Source organism: Mobula birostris, chromosome 23, assembly GCF_030028105.1.
Source record: "Mobula birostris isolate sMobBir1 chromosome 23, sMobBir1.hap1, whole genome shotgun sequence".
Lineage (NCBI taxonomy): Eukaryota > Metazoa > Chordata > Chondrichthyes > Myliobatiformes > Myliobatidae > Mobula > Mobula birostris.
Genome location: NC_092392.1, coordinates 12,239,278 through 12,252,817, shown reverse-complemented (window position 1 = coordinate 12,252,817; position 13,540 = coordinate 12,239,278). Strand labels below are relative to the sequence as shown.

At 43.5% G+C, this 13,540-nt stretch overlaps 1 protein-coding gene across 12 annotated transcripts in view; it reads right to left on the bottom strand.

Annotated features, from left to right (window-relative positions):
• Positions 1-13,540, bottom strand: part of LOC140186896 (lectin-like) — a 93,532-nt gene extending 79,992 nt beyond the window's left edge. For 3 of the 12 annotated variants that reach the window (XM_072241629.1, XM_072241641.1, XM_072241628.1), the window contains exon 1: positions 13,445-13,540. The gene's annotated coding sequence lies outside the window, so the exon portion shown is untranslated. Of the gene's footprint in view, positions 1-7,308; positions 7,425-7,489; positions 7,671-8,465; positions 9,480-11,896; positions 12,371-12,626; positions 13,162-13,444 lie in introns of those variants that run through there. The other 9 variants (XM_072241633.1, XM_072241631.1, XM_072241630.1 and 6 more) reach the window with 9 other exon arrangements.

Sequence of the window (13,540 nt, the reverse complement as noted above, 5' to 3'; positions counted from 1 at the left end):
CCTGTCCTCTCTGATTCTATACTTTTCCATGATAATTATAAAGGCCAGGGAGCGGTGGTCACTGTCTCCCAGATGCTCACCCACTGAGAGATCTGTGACCTGACCCGGTTCATTACCTAGTACTAGATCTAGTATGGCATTCCCCCTAGTCGGCCTGTCCACATACTGTGACAGGTATCCGTCCTGGACACACTTAACAAACTATGCCCCATCTAAACCCTTGGAACTAATCAGGTTCCAATCAATATTAGGGAAGTTAAAGTCACCCATGATAACAACCCTGTTATTTTTGCACCTTTCCAAAATCTGCCTCCCAATCTGCTCCTCTGTATGTCTACTGCTACCAGAGGGCCTATAGAATACCCCAATAGAGTAACTGCTCCCTTCCTGTTCCTGACTTCCACCCATACTGACTCAAAAGTGGATCCTGCTACATTACCCACCCTTTCTGTAGCTGTAATAGTATCCCTGACCAGTAATGCCACCCCTCCTCCCCTTTTTCCGCCCTCTCTATCCCTTTTAAAGCACTGAAATCCAGGAATATTGAGTATCCATTCCTGCTCTGGTGCCAGCCAAGTCTCTGTAATGGCCACTACAGCATAATTCCAGGTATGTATCCAAGCTCTCAGTTCATCACCTTTGTTCCTGATGCTCCTTGCATTGAGGTACACACATTTCAGCCCTTCTACCTTACTGTCTTTACACCGTTTATTCTGCTTCTCTTTCCTCAAAGCCTCTCTATGTGTTAGATCTGGCTTTATTCCATGCACTTCTTTCACCGTTCTATCGGTCTGGGTCCCATCCCCCTTGCAAATTAGTTTAAACCTTCCCGAACCACGCTAGCAAACCTACCTGCAAGGATATTGCTCCCCCTCGAGTTCGGGTGCAAGCCATCCAATCTATACAGGTCCCACCTTCCCCAGAAGAGATCCCAATGATCCAAAAATCTAAAACTCTGCTCCCTGCACCAACTCCCCAGCCACGCATTCAGCTGCCATCTCCTCCAATTCTTACAATCACTGTCACGTAGCACTGGCAGCAATCCTGAGAACGCACCCTTGAGGTCCTGTTCTTCAGCCTTCTGCCTAGTTCCCGAAACTCACACTTCAGAACCTCATCCCTCTTCCTGCCTATGTCGTTGGTCCCAACATGTATCATGACTTCTGGGTGCTTTCCCTCTCGTACCAGGATGTCGTGCACCCGGTCAGAGACATCCCGAACCCTGGCACCCGGGAGGCAACAAACCATGCGGGTGTCCTTCTCATGTCCACAAAATCTCCTGTCTGCTCCCCTGACTATAGAGTCTCCAATGACGACAGCTCTCCTCTTCTCCGTCCCACCCTTCTGCACCACAGGGTCAGACTCAGTGCCGGAGGCCCTGCCACCATGGCTCACACCTGGTCGGTCGTCCCCGCCAAATGTATCCAGGATGCTAAACTTATTATTCAGGGGAATGGCTACAGGGGTGCTCTGCACTACCTGTCTGCTCACCTTCGCTTTCCCCCCTCTGACTGTCACCCAATGACCTGCTTCCGACAGCCTAGGTGTGACTACCTCCCTATAGCTCTCATATATGATTGCCTCATTCTCCCTTATGAGTCGAAGGTCATCCAGCTGCTGCTCCAGATTCCTTACACGGTCATCCAGATTGCCCAGCTGCACGCACTTCTAACAGATGTGACTCTGCGGGAGAGGGGCGTTCCCCCAAGACTGCCACATCTCACATGAGAGGCACATCACCGTCTCAGGACATTGTAAAAACTAACTGCGAGCAAGCTCGTTCTCCGCCTCTTCTCGTCGAAGCCTCTCGAGTCAAAGCCTCAAAGCTCCACTCCTTCACTGGCCCACTCATTACAATGTAGTTTGCTTGATTTCAAACTTTTAAGATATTTTAAGATGTGTTGAGGCATAAATTTTTATTTATTTAGAGATACAGTGCACAACAGGCCCTTCTGGCCCTTCGAACCGCACTACCCTGCAACCCCTGAGACCTGACATCCCATTTTAAGCCTAACCGAATCACGGGACAATTTACGGAGTTGCAACATTACCACATGACTCTTCAACTCAACGATCTGAAGAATGAAGGCCAACACATAAGACACCTGAGCAACAACCCTATCAACTTGGATGGCAACTTAGGGGGATCTAAGGTTGTGCCCTTCTCCTTGGTACAGTAATGTAACAACCATGCCAGAGGTTTACCTGAAAGGCTATAATTCCAAAGAGGACCTTAACATACTTTTCAATCTGGAGTGTCACAGTCAGTTCAAATTTATCTTCATACCCAGTGTAATGAGCAGATGAATTGGCAGATCAATTCTGTGTGCCTTGTCTCACTGAAACAGTTTACAGCTGCTGCACCTGATTGTGCCATATAACCCGAGGGCTTCCCAATTCATTGGGTGGAACACATGGTGTGCTGATGGCCCTGGTTAGATTCTGCTCACCCAGCTTGGAATATCTACCACCCACAGTTATCCTGGCGGCAGTCTACATTCCCACTCCAGGCAGATAGGAAACCTGCACTCAATGAACCATTGGTCTATGGCCTTGAAACAGGATACCCTGACAACTTCTTTATCATTGCTGTTGACTTCAACAAGGCAAAAAGAATGCGTTACCACAATAATACCAACATATCTCTTCTAGAGAGTAAACCTACAGAAAACATCTGAACTGAATGATGTTCCTACCGGTGTCCTTAGATGCTGTGCAGGTCAAATGGCATGGATATTTGCAGACATTTTGAACATCCCTACGTTTCAACCTGAGGTTTCCACTTGATTTGAGACCACTATCATCCCAGTACTTAAACAAGATATGTGTCTGACACTCACCATCATGAAGTGCTTTGAGAGGCTCGTCGTGGCATAAATTTCATCCAGCTTCCCAGACAACCTCGACGCACTGCAATTTGCCTACCAGCAAAATCGATCTACAGCAGAAACCAACTCCCTAGCCTCATGACACTCACCTCTGAAGCATTTGGGCAGTAAAGATGATAACAATAGACTATTGTTTATTGACTACAGCTCATATTTCAATACTGTAATCCCAAGTGGAAACAAATCACCGAAGTCAACATCTCCTTTTACAACTGGATTGTTGACTTTCTCACCAACAGACTGCAATCAGTAAGGATAGGCAGCAATACCGTCATGATTATTTTCAACACTGGTGCCTCACTCGGCTGCATCATGAACCCCTACTCTACTCCCTGTACGCTCATGTCTGCATGGCCAGATTCTGATCTGACTCGTTTGCAGGTGACCTGTTGAGGATCATATCTCCAATAATGAAGGTGGGAGGGGGAGAGCCTAGTGACATGGTGTCAGGACAAGAGCCTTTCCCTCAATGTCAACAAAAGAAATGAGCTGGTCATTGTCTTTAGGAAGAGGGCAGTGCACATGCTGCTGATGAATTTATGGAGACTTATGGAGAAGCGGGATTCGGTGGGTAATAAAATGGACGAGTTGATGGCACTAGCCAGGCGTCAGAGAACATTTCGGGAGTGTAGTGTTATGCGTTTTACGGGGGCTGCACGAGGACATACCAGATCAAAACTTTTCCATGGATGGCTTCCAGACCGTTAGGGCTGACCGGAAGTGCACTGAGAGCGATAAGCGTAAAGGAGTTGGGGGCTTACTGTTCTGGTTAACAATGGATAGTGAAATCCTGGTCAAATTATGATCAAGGAACGTGTTTGTAGACCGGATATTGAACTTTTTCCTGTTGGACTCCGGCCATATTCCACTGAGATACAACACTGGGCGTCATGGGAGGTTGTTCCTGCCTGTGGCCATTGAACTTTGCAGCTCCTCCCGTGGAGGTTCAGACACCCTGAGCCAATAGGCTGGTCCTGGACTTATTTCCATCTGGCATAGTTTGCATATTGTTGGTTGATCGTTTGTGGTTTCTGTATTGCTATATTTATGCTCTATTCTTGGTTGGTGCGGCTGTAACGAAACCCAACTTCCCTCGGGATCAATAAAGTATATCTATCTATCTATAATATTAATGTTACTGAGGTAATGAGGTCTGAGAGCTTCAAGTTTCTGACTTCACCAACAGCCTGTCCTACTCCAGCTATGTAGACACCAGAGCCAAGAGAACTCACCAGTACATCTACTTCCCGGGGAGGCTAAAGAAATTTGGCATGCCTCTTCTACCCTCAACAATTTTCAACCAATACACTGGAAGAAACTGAAGAGAATGGTGGACACAGCTTGGTACATCATGGGAAGCAGCCACCCCTCCAAAGACTCTGTGTACTCTTCTTGCTGCTCTGTTAAAGCAGCCAGCATAATAAGTACCCTACCAACCTTGGACATTCTATCTGCCCCTCCTCCCATCGGGCAGAACACACGAAATCCTGAAAGCATGTACTACCAGGCTTAAAGTCAGCCTCAATCCTGCTGTTCTAGACTATTGAACAGTTACACAGTACAACATGGACTCCTGACCTCACAGTCAACCTTGTTATGAATTGTGCCTTATTGTAGATCAGGTCTGCACTTTAATTAACTCTTTATTCTGTATTCTGTTACTGTTGTACTTTGTACTACCTCAAAGCTCTGTTGTAATAAATTGATCTGCGTGAATGGCAAGCAAGGTAAGTCTTTCACAGACCTTGGGATATGACGTTGTAGATCCTCAGTACAAGGATGTAATGTTGAAACTTTATAAAACACTGGTGAGGCCTCTCTTGGAGTATAGCAAGCAGTTTTGGGCCTCTAATCTTAGAAAGGATTGGTGAAGCTGGGAGAGGGTCAAAGGACGTTCACGAAAATGATTACATCATTGATTGGCTTGTCATATGAAGAGTGTTTGATAGCTCTGGGGTGTATTCATTAGAATTCAAAAGAGTGAGGGGTGACCTCATTGAAACCTATCAAATGGTGAAAGGCTTTAATAGAGTGGCCGTGGAGAGGATGCTTCCCATGATGGGAGAGTCTAGCTCCAGAGTACACAGTCTCAGGATAGAGAGGTGCACTTTTAGAATGGAGATGAGGAGGATCTACTTTAACCAGAGGGTGGTGAATCCTTGGAATTCTTTGCCACAAGCAGGTGTGGAGGTCAAGTCTTTATGTATATTTAGGCAGAGGTTCATAGTTTTTTGATTGGTCAGGGCATGAAGGAATACAGGGAGAAGGAAAAGATATTGGGGTTGAAATGAAAATTGGAGCAGCCATGCTGAAGTGGTGGAAAGGATTCAAAAGGCTAAATGGCGTAATTCTGCTCCTATATCTTATGATCTTATGGTCTTATGTGACAGTAATAATGTACTTCATTCCAGCTAGTGTTGGCTGCTGTAACTACTTGTATGAACAGATACTGTATAAAAATGCAAAACATCTGAGGTTTGTAATTTGAATTTATGAATTATACAAAACAAAACTCAATTTTAACAACCTCAAATGCCTCAGATGTCAAATAAGAACAGCAAGTGCTATTGATACACAAATGTAATGTGAAAAGGGGAGAGTATATTTCTGTCAGAGCATGGTTACTGAATGGCACTAATTTTGTAGCTTACTTCATTAATTGCAAAATTAGAATCCGAACTGAAATATACAACATTCTGTTGGGGCAAGACAGATTAGAAGCATGGTTGATCTTTTCCCTGCCTAATCTATTTAGATCCAAATGTCGACCAATCATCAACTGATGTAGATCAGGCAATTCCCTGTACACTCTTAATTATTCAAAGCTTGTGCTTTTTGTCTCTGAACAAACAACAATGTAATTCTGTTGACTCCAGGCCAACAACATAGAACATGAATTCCACAGTTCCTTCTGAACCAATACAAACTCAGACCACTTCTCCAATTTATAGCACTGATATAGGGGATCGCCTGTTGGCTGGACAATTGATCTTTCCTTTCACAGCCCCTGGCATGAGGGTTCTTCCTTGCAATAGTTAGTCTCTGGAGTTATCAGCACCTTGCATTTGAGCCCTTCTTTCTTAAAGTCTTCCCTCACCAGTTCAAACATTGAATTCCAATTGCATTGGTTTGAGGTCATCTGACTGACCGGTGTCAGATTCCCATTGGATGTAGTCCCAGTGCTACAAGCAATATTGTTTTATGTCCTTCACTTTCAATTTTGTGCCTTAGGTGACATCTTTTGTTCTATTCAAAATCTTCTTCAAACCAGTTAAACCAGGTCATACAGACACTGCGCAGAGATAACTAGATTACTTCTACAAACCCTCCGTTGTACACAGTAAACAGTACATCTTAGAATGGTCTTAAATTTAGCAAATCTATAACAGAAACAACTTATGTCCACATTCAACTAATCTGATTAAATTACTACAGAGCACGAATCAGTTCATCAAACAGTTCACAAAATGGAGGTTACAGTGCAGTTTCACAAGTAGCAACCTCTACTGCTTAGAGCACATTGCAAGAACAAAGACATCTGGTTTGTCTACTTCCATTGATTTTAACTCATTCGAGTTTGATACTTTCTTCCATATTTTCATTCTTCCATGGCCAACATCTCCTCCCTTTTGATCCACAGACAATTCTGGGGATCACTCTACTCTTTCTATGTCTGAGTAAATACTGTACAAAAAGAACACCAGCATTCATGACTACATCAAATAATACTAAAGATATTAACAAAATATCATAGACTCTAAAACATAGATAAAAAGGAATATTGAAACACTGGCATATTTAAAAATATTATCAATACAGAAGCAAATAAAAGAAACATGATAAAATATACCTAATTTCATACCATGTATCGAGGCATTTAACAGTAATTTATAAAATATAATGAAGTAGAGGTAGGTAATACTCAAAAACAATATCATGGTATAAAGTCAGACAAAATGCTAAAAAGAGATTTGGAATGGCATTTAGCACACAAGTTGTTTAAGTTGCTATCGAAAAACACTTTGGCTAATACATTGGACAATCATTAGAACAAAGAGCAGAAGAATAATAACGTGCAAAATAATCCAAATCCAAGGAGGTACGTTTGTACATTGACATTCAAACTCCAGTTTGAAACTTTACTCCAAAAGAGTGGATTCTTAAGACGTTAGCATGTCGATGAGCACAACTAGCATAGCAAATTTTTGTCCCAACTGTATGTTCAGTGGTGTAGTCAATTCCCCTACTTGTGAGTGTCACGTAAATCCAGTTAAGACAATAGTGTATTGCATTTCCCAACTTGGTGTATTGAATGTGGATGTATTTAGGATGGTTCGAGAGCCTCCTGTATCCCAAAGAAATTTTATAGGGTGGCCTGCTACCCTAACTTCTACAAGGAGACTGGCCACACTATCCCTACCTTGTGGTGCACACCCGTGTACAAAGGCCTGTCACTGTCATTGTGCACTTGGATTCCCTGAAGGTAACTCCGGATATAGTCGCGGCTTTTCATTGGAACCCCAGTTTTTACGTTGCAGGTAATGTGGTAAACCTTCCAGGGCAATAGAGACATTGTTACATCCTGAATATTCCCAACCCACCTGGGTTGTGGGCAATCGCTGGCAAAATGACCTTCATGTCCACAATTGAAACATTCCCATAGGCATCCGGTATTCATAACAGGGAGAATGTGAGCATTCTGACCACGTCTTTGATCAGCCCATTTACTGGCTGGCCCTGCCGAACGTGACAGCAGCATCCCTGATAGGAATTAATCAGAATCTGAATCGGAATCAAAACCAGGTTTATTATCACCGGCATGTGACGTTAAATTTGTTAACTTAGTAGCAGCAGTTCAATGCAATACATAATCTAGAAGAAAAAATAAAATAAAATAATAATAATAAATAAGTAAATCTTATTCAGTATACATTATACAGTAAACATATATTAAGAAGATTAAAAATCCTACCAAAAACAGAAATACTATTTATTTTTAAAAAAGTGAGGTAGTGTCCAAGGGTTCAATGTCCATTTAGGAATCAGATGGCAGAGGGGAAGAAGCTGTTCCTGAATTGCTGAGTGTGTGGCTTCAGGCTTCTGTACCTCCTACTTGATGGTAGCAGTGAGAAAAGGGCAAGCCCTGAGTGCTGGAGGTCCTTAATAATGGAAGCAATTTTCAATTGTCCACAGAAGTAGAAAAGGATTCAGGAAAGGATGACAGGGAGAAGGAGGTGCAGTGTACTATTAGGTCAGATGTTTCTGAATTCATAGAGGATATTGCTCATGTAGGAGTGGAGACATTTGGAAATGATGAAAGGAAAATTAAGTGTTCAGTATCTGTATCAAAAGGAGATTGGTCAGCAGATTCAGCTGCAGAATCAAGCCATTCAACGTGTACAATAGAAGGACTAGAGAACCAAATAACTGCAGTGCAGAAAGAACAAATGTTCTCGCCAGAAAACAAGTTTGCAACAACCATGCTAAAAGGAGAAGCACAACTCTTATGATCCGAAAAATCAGGTTCTGTGAATCCAGCTGTAATGCTAGAGGATACAATAGGCACCAATTACTCACCAGTCACAGAGCAACCGGAAACAATTGAACATCCAAAGCTATCAGCAGCAGACATGCCACCAGGGGGTCCTCTGTTATCTCTGCATCCAATATCAGTGTCCATAGAGAACCCAGTCAAAGCAGATTATCAAGTGCCAGTGGAGTATCCATTAATGGTACAACATTCCGTGGAAGAAGCATCTCAGGTGTCAATTGACTGTTTGGTAGAAATGAATTGTCCAGCGGCAGTGGAACATTACCAGATGAGATAGCAATGAGGAATACAGCAACCATGGTGCAGAAGGAATAGTCATTAATTGTCTAAGAACAGGAATGATGACAGAGTTCCGAGAAGGTGAGATGGAAGGCACAGCAGTAAGAAAAACACCCACGGAAACTCCAAGAGTCAGAATGGTAAGTTCAACAGCTGGGGGCATAAAATGTTCAATCGCAGAGGTGGCCAAAACGAGACTAACAAGAAGACTGGTAACTGAGGGCCAGTCAGAAGGACACAGAGTTGCAGAGGACGAAGCCGAAGGAAGACTGGCAATAATGGACACAGAGAAAGGAGCACCCATTGTGGATCAACTGAAAGCCAAAGGGAGCTCAGAAACAGAAAGAAAACAGATGGAGATCTCAGTGAAGGCTAGCAATGATCAACCAGTAGGAGGAACATAGAACATAGAACATGGAACATAGAATAGTACAGCACAGTACAGGCCCTTCGGCCCACAATGTTGTGCCAACCCTCAAACCCTGCCTCCCATATAAGCCCCCACCTTAAATTCCTCCATGTACCTGTCTAGTAGTCCCTTAAACTTCACCAGTGTATCTGGCTCCACCACTGACTCAGGCAGTACATTCCATGCACCAACCTCTCTCTGAGTAAAAAACCTTCCTCTAATATCCCCCTTGAACTTCCCACCCCTTACCTTAAAGCCATGTCCTCTTGTATTGAGCAGTGGTGCCATGGGGAAGAGGCGCTGGCTATCCACTCTATCTATTCCTCTTATTATCTTGTACACCTCTATCATGTCTCCTGTCATCCTCCTTCTCTCCAAAGAGTAAAGCCCTAGCTCCCTTAATCTCTGATCATAATGCATACTCTCTAAACCAGGCAGCATCCTGGTAAATCTCCTCTGTACCCTTTGCAATGCTTCCACATCCTTCCTATAGTGAGGCGACCAGAACTGGACACAGTACTCCAAGTGTGGCCTAACCAGAGTTTTACAGAGCTGCATCATTACATCGCGACTCTTAAACTCCATCCCTCGACTTATGAAAGCTAACACCCCCTAAGCTTTCTTCACTGCCCTATCCACCTGTGAGGCAACTTTCAGGGATCTGTGGACATGTACCCCCAGATCCCTCTGCTCCTCCACACTTCCAAGTATCCTGCTATTTACTTTGTACTCTGCCTTGGAGTTTGTCCTTCCAAAGTGTACCACCTCACGTTTCTCGGGGTTGAACTCCATCTGCCACTTCTCAGCCCACTTCTGCATCCTATCAATGTCTCTCTGCAATCTTTGACAATCCTCTACACTATCTACAACACCACCAACCTTTATGTCGTCTGCAAACTTGCCAACCCACCCTTCTATCCCTGCATCCAGGTCATTAATAAAAATCACGAAAAGTAGAGGTCCCAGAACAGATCCTTGTGGGTCACCACTAGTCACAATCCTCCAGTCTGAATGTACTCCCTCCACCATGACCCTCTGCCTTCTGCAGGCAAGCCAATTCTGAATCCACCTGGCCAAACTTCCCTGGATCCCATGCCTTCTGACTTTCTGAATAAGCCTACTGTGTGGAACCTTGTCAAATGCCTTACTAAAATCCATATAGATCACATCCACTGCACTACCCTCATCTATATGCCTGGTCACCTCTTCAAAGAAATCTATCAGGCTTGTTAGACACGATCTGCCCTTCACAAAGCCATGCTGACTGTCCCTGATCAGAGGAGGTATAGAAGTGTCAATGATAGCCAGCTTTCATTCAACAGCAGAAGAAACGTGTCCTGAGGTAATAGAGCCAGATGTATTTCAATAGTTACAAATACAACAGTCATGGATTACTCGATAGACACTGCAAGACAAAGCACTCTGTAGCTCCAGCAGAGAGTTCTCCAGAAACATTTTTTTTGTTTTAATAAGCAAACAAGAACTCTAAGGCCATTGTCTTCACCAGACTGCACTAACTTCTGAATGCTGTTGAATCAGCCACTATGTGAAAAGGGTAACGTAGAATTTATTTTCAGTTGATTAAGCAAGAAACTAAAGCAACTGAGTAACTTCAGAATATTTTTCTGGTTACCTCTTCCCACATCCCCCGTCCACTATCCTCACCCCATACCTCTGAAACGAGCAGTTTTCAACACAACAGTGTAAAAGAACATGGCTCCAGCACAACATCCCATGCACCATCAATCTGCAGGCCATGCCATTCACCGACTTGGGCTAGATTACATTTTGTTATTGTATATTTTTCTGCTTGGTAATTATACGACTATGTGCTGTGTGCGACTGTTGGTACGGTGTTTTACAGCTTGTCCCGAGAGGTTGGAAACTCCAGCTCCGAGAGCCATCCAATAGCGGGAGGTCAGTGATGATCTGGCAGATACCTCATAATCCTCTGACCTCTGGGATAAATGGGCCTTCTTTCTTGTCCTGGAGCGACAAGGAACTGGCCCTTTGGGCATTTATAGATTCTGGCTCCACAGGTAATTTTTTGGATCTGGGGTGTCCCGAGAGCTGCGAGCCCCAATCTCAAGGTTAGATCATCCCTTGACAGCCACCGCACTTCAGCCAGGCAGCTGTGTCATATTTCAGAGCCCTTTGGCTTCCAGATAGAAGACCATTCTAAAATGCTTAGATCTCACTTATCTAGTCCACCTGCGATCTCTCTCATCTTTGGGTATCTGTGGTTGTCGCCGCATGGCTCCGTTATTGACTGCTCTAATGGCAGTATTCTGGGCTGCGATTCTAGCTGATCTAAGGACTGCCTCTCAGAAGCCTCGTGAGCTTTCGAGTCTGCCCCTGATATTTCTGAGTTTGTGACACATGATCTCAAAAAAGCTCCCCCCGAGTATTCTGACTTCCTTGGGGAGTTTTCAACATTCGTCACTGGGTATGTGCCCTTTAGAACGTGAATTTGGGTTTCAGCCTCCTCTTTTCCCTGGTCAGGGGGCAGAGGCGGTTGTTCCCTCAGCTGAGCAGTTTGTTCAAAGGTGGTTCAAGGCTGAAGAGAGAGTTCGGCCCGGCAATTGGCCAAGGCTGATAGAAAGAGGCAGCTGGGTCCCTCAGTCTGTATTGGTCAGCGGGTCTGGTGTACCCCTAAAAAATCTTCCGGGGAAACTCGTCCCTCGCTTTATCGGTCTCTTTAAAGTCATTAGAAAACTCAACCTGGTAACTTACAAGTTACGATTTCCCTGCTGTGAGAATTTATCCCACCTTTCACGTATCCACATTGAAACTTTTACTTCGTAGCCCCTTGGCGCTGATTCCCGGGACCTCCACCAAGGATCATAGACAGCGAAATTGTCCACACAGTCCGCAGACTGCTTTATTCACAAAATTAGGGGGGTAGCTACAATACCTGGTAGATTGGGAGGGATAGGGTCCGGAGGATCGGTATTGGGTTCCTTCCAGGGATATTTTGGATCCTGACCTTATTTCTGAATTCCATCGTTTACAATGGAATAATCCTGTGCCGTCAGGTGTCGGCCGTAGGGGGAGAGATTCCGTCATGACCTCGGATCAGTGTTAGACCAAAAGGTACCGATCCTCCTCCGACTGAGCCACCGTTAACTTTGAAAGCTATATCGGATCTAATTCAAACGGAAATTTCAACCTCTATAACTGAACTGATTCGTGCGGAAATTTCAACTAATCTCCAGAAAATTGCCGATGCAATCGATAAAATGCAAACATTTATCACGGAACATCAGTCTGCTATATCTAATCTTCAAAAATCCACGCAACAAAATGAACTCAAGATGGGGAAAATTGAAGAAACAATTATTGTAATGAAGAAAAAACTTGACTTTCTGACTTTTAAAAACTCTGACTTAGAATCCAGAATGCGACGGCAGAATATTCGAATTATTGGTATTCGTGAAGCTGCTGAATCTGACAACCCTGTAAAGTTTTTTTCTCAACTTTAAAAAGATGCATTTCCTACCGTATTTCCTGACCAACCACCATTATTGGATCGGGCTCACAGAGTTCCATTATATTCGTCTAAGTCAGATAAACCTCGGCATGTTATTTTACGATCTCATTACTTTCAAGACAAGGAGAAATTGCTTCGATTCGCTCGACCTAAAGGTTACATTGATTTTTCGGATCTTCATCTTCGGTTCGTGGAAGACTTCAGTAAACAGATTCTAGATCAACGTGTTCGCTACAGATCTGTGATGTCGGAACTACAAGATGGATTTAAAACCAGTGTTGCTTTACCCTGCGCGTTTAAAGATTCGCACGCCTGATGGGGCTTCCTGTTTTTTCGATTCTCCATCGGATGCCCAGAGTTACCTGGATCAATTTTCATCTTCAACATCTTAATCGCAATTTTTAATTATCTCCATTTGATCAGAGGCTGTTAATCTGTTGGGTTTAATTTTTTTTTTCGCTTTATATGACGGCAGAAAAGTTTATTTTCGGTTTAATTAACACGGTTGCCAAACTTTTTTTCAACTGCGTCATTCCTTTCTTTTTCCCTGGGGATTCTGGGTGGCTATTCCCTCAGCATCATTTTATGTATTTCCTTTGAGGCCTTAAACTTTGTAGTTTTCAAATGTACTTTTTCTAGTTTTTCCTAAAGAGTCTATGTTAATTATCTCATTTTTTTTGTTTAATCATAGGGTCTGTTGTTCGTTACGGTTTTCTTTATATTTACTGGCTTTTTCTTTGTATTATATCGTGTTCGTCTTAATCGGTCTACTTTTTTTTATTATTCCTCTACTGTTTTATAACTTTAGCTGATCTTTTTATACTTACTTTTTTTTAGTGAGCGTCTATCGGAAGTCATGGGGATAGTTCTAGTGCTTGCTTCTTTCTGGCTGGTCTGTTTTAGATTTAGCTTTGGGGTCACGG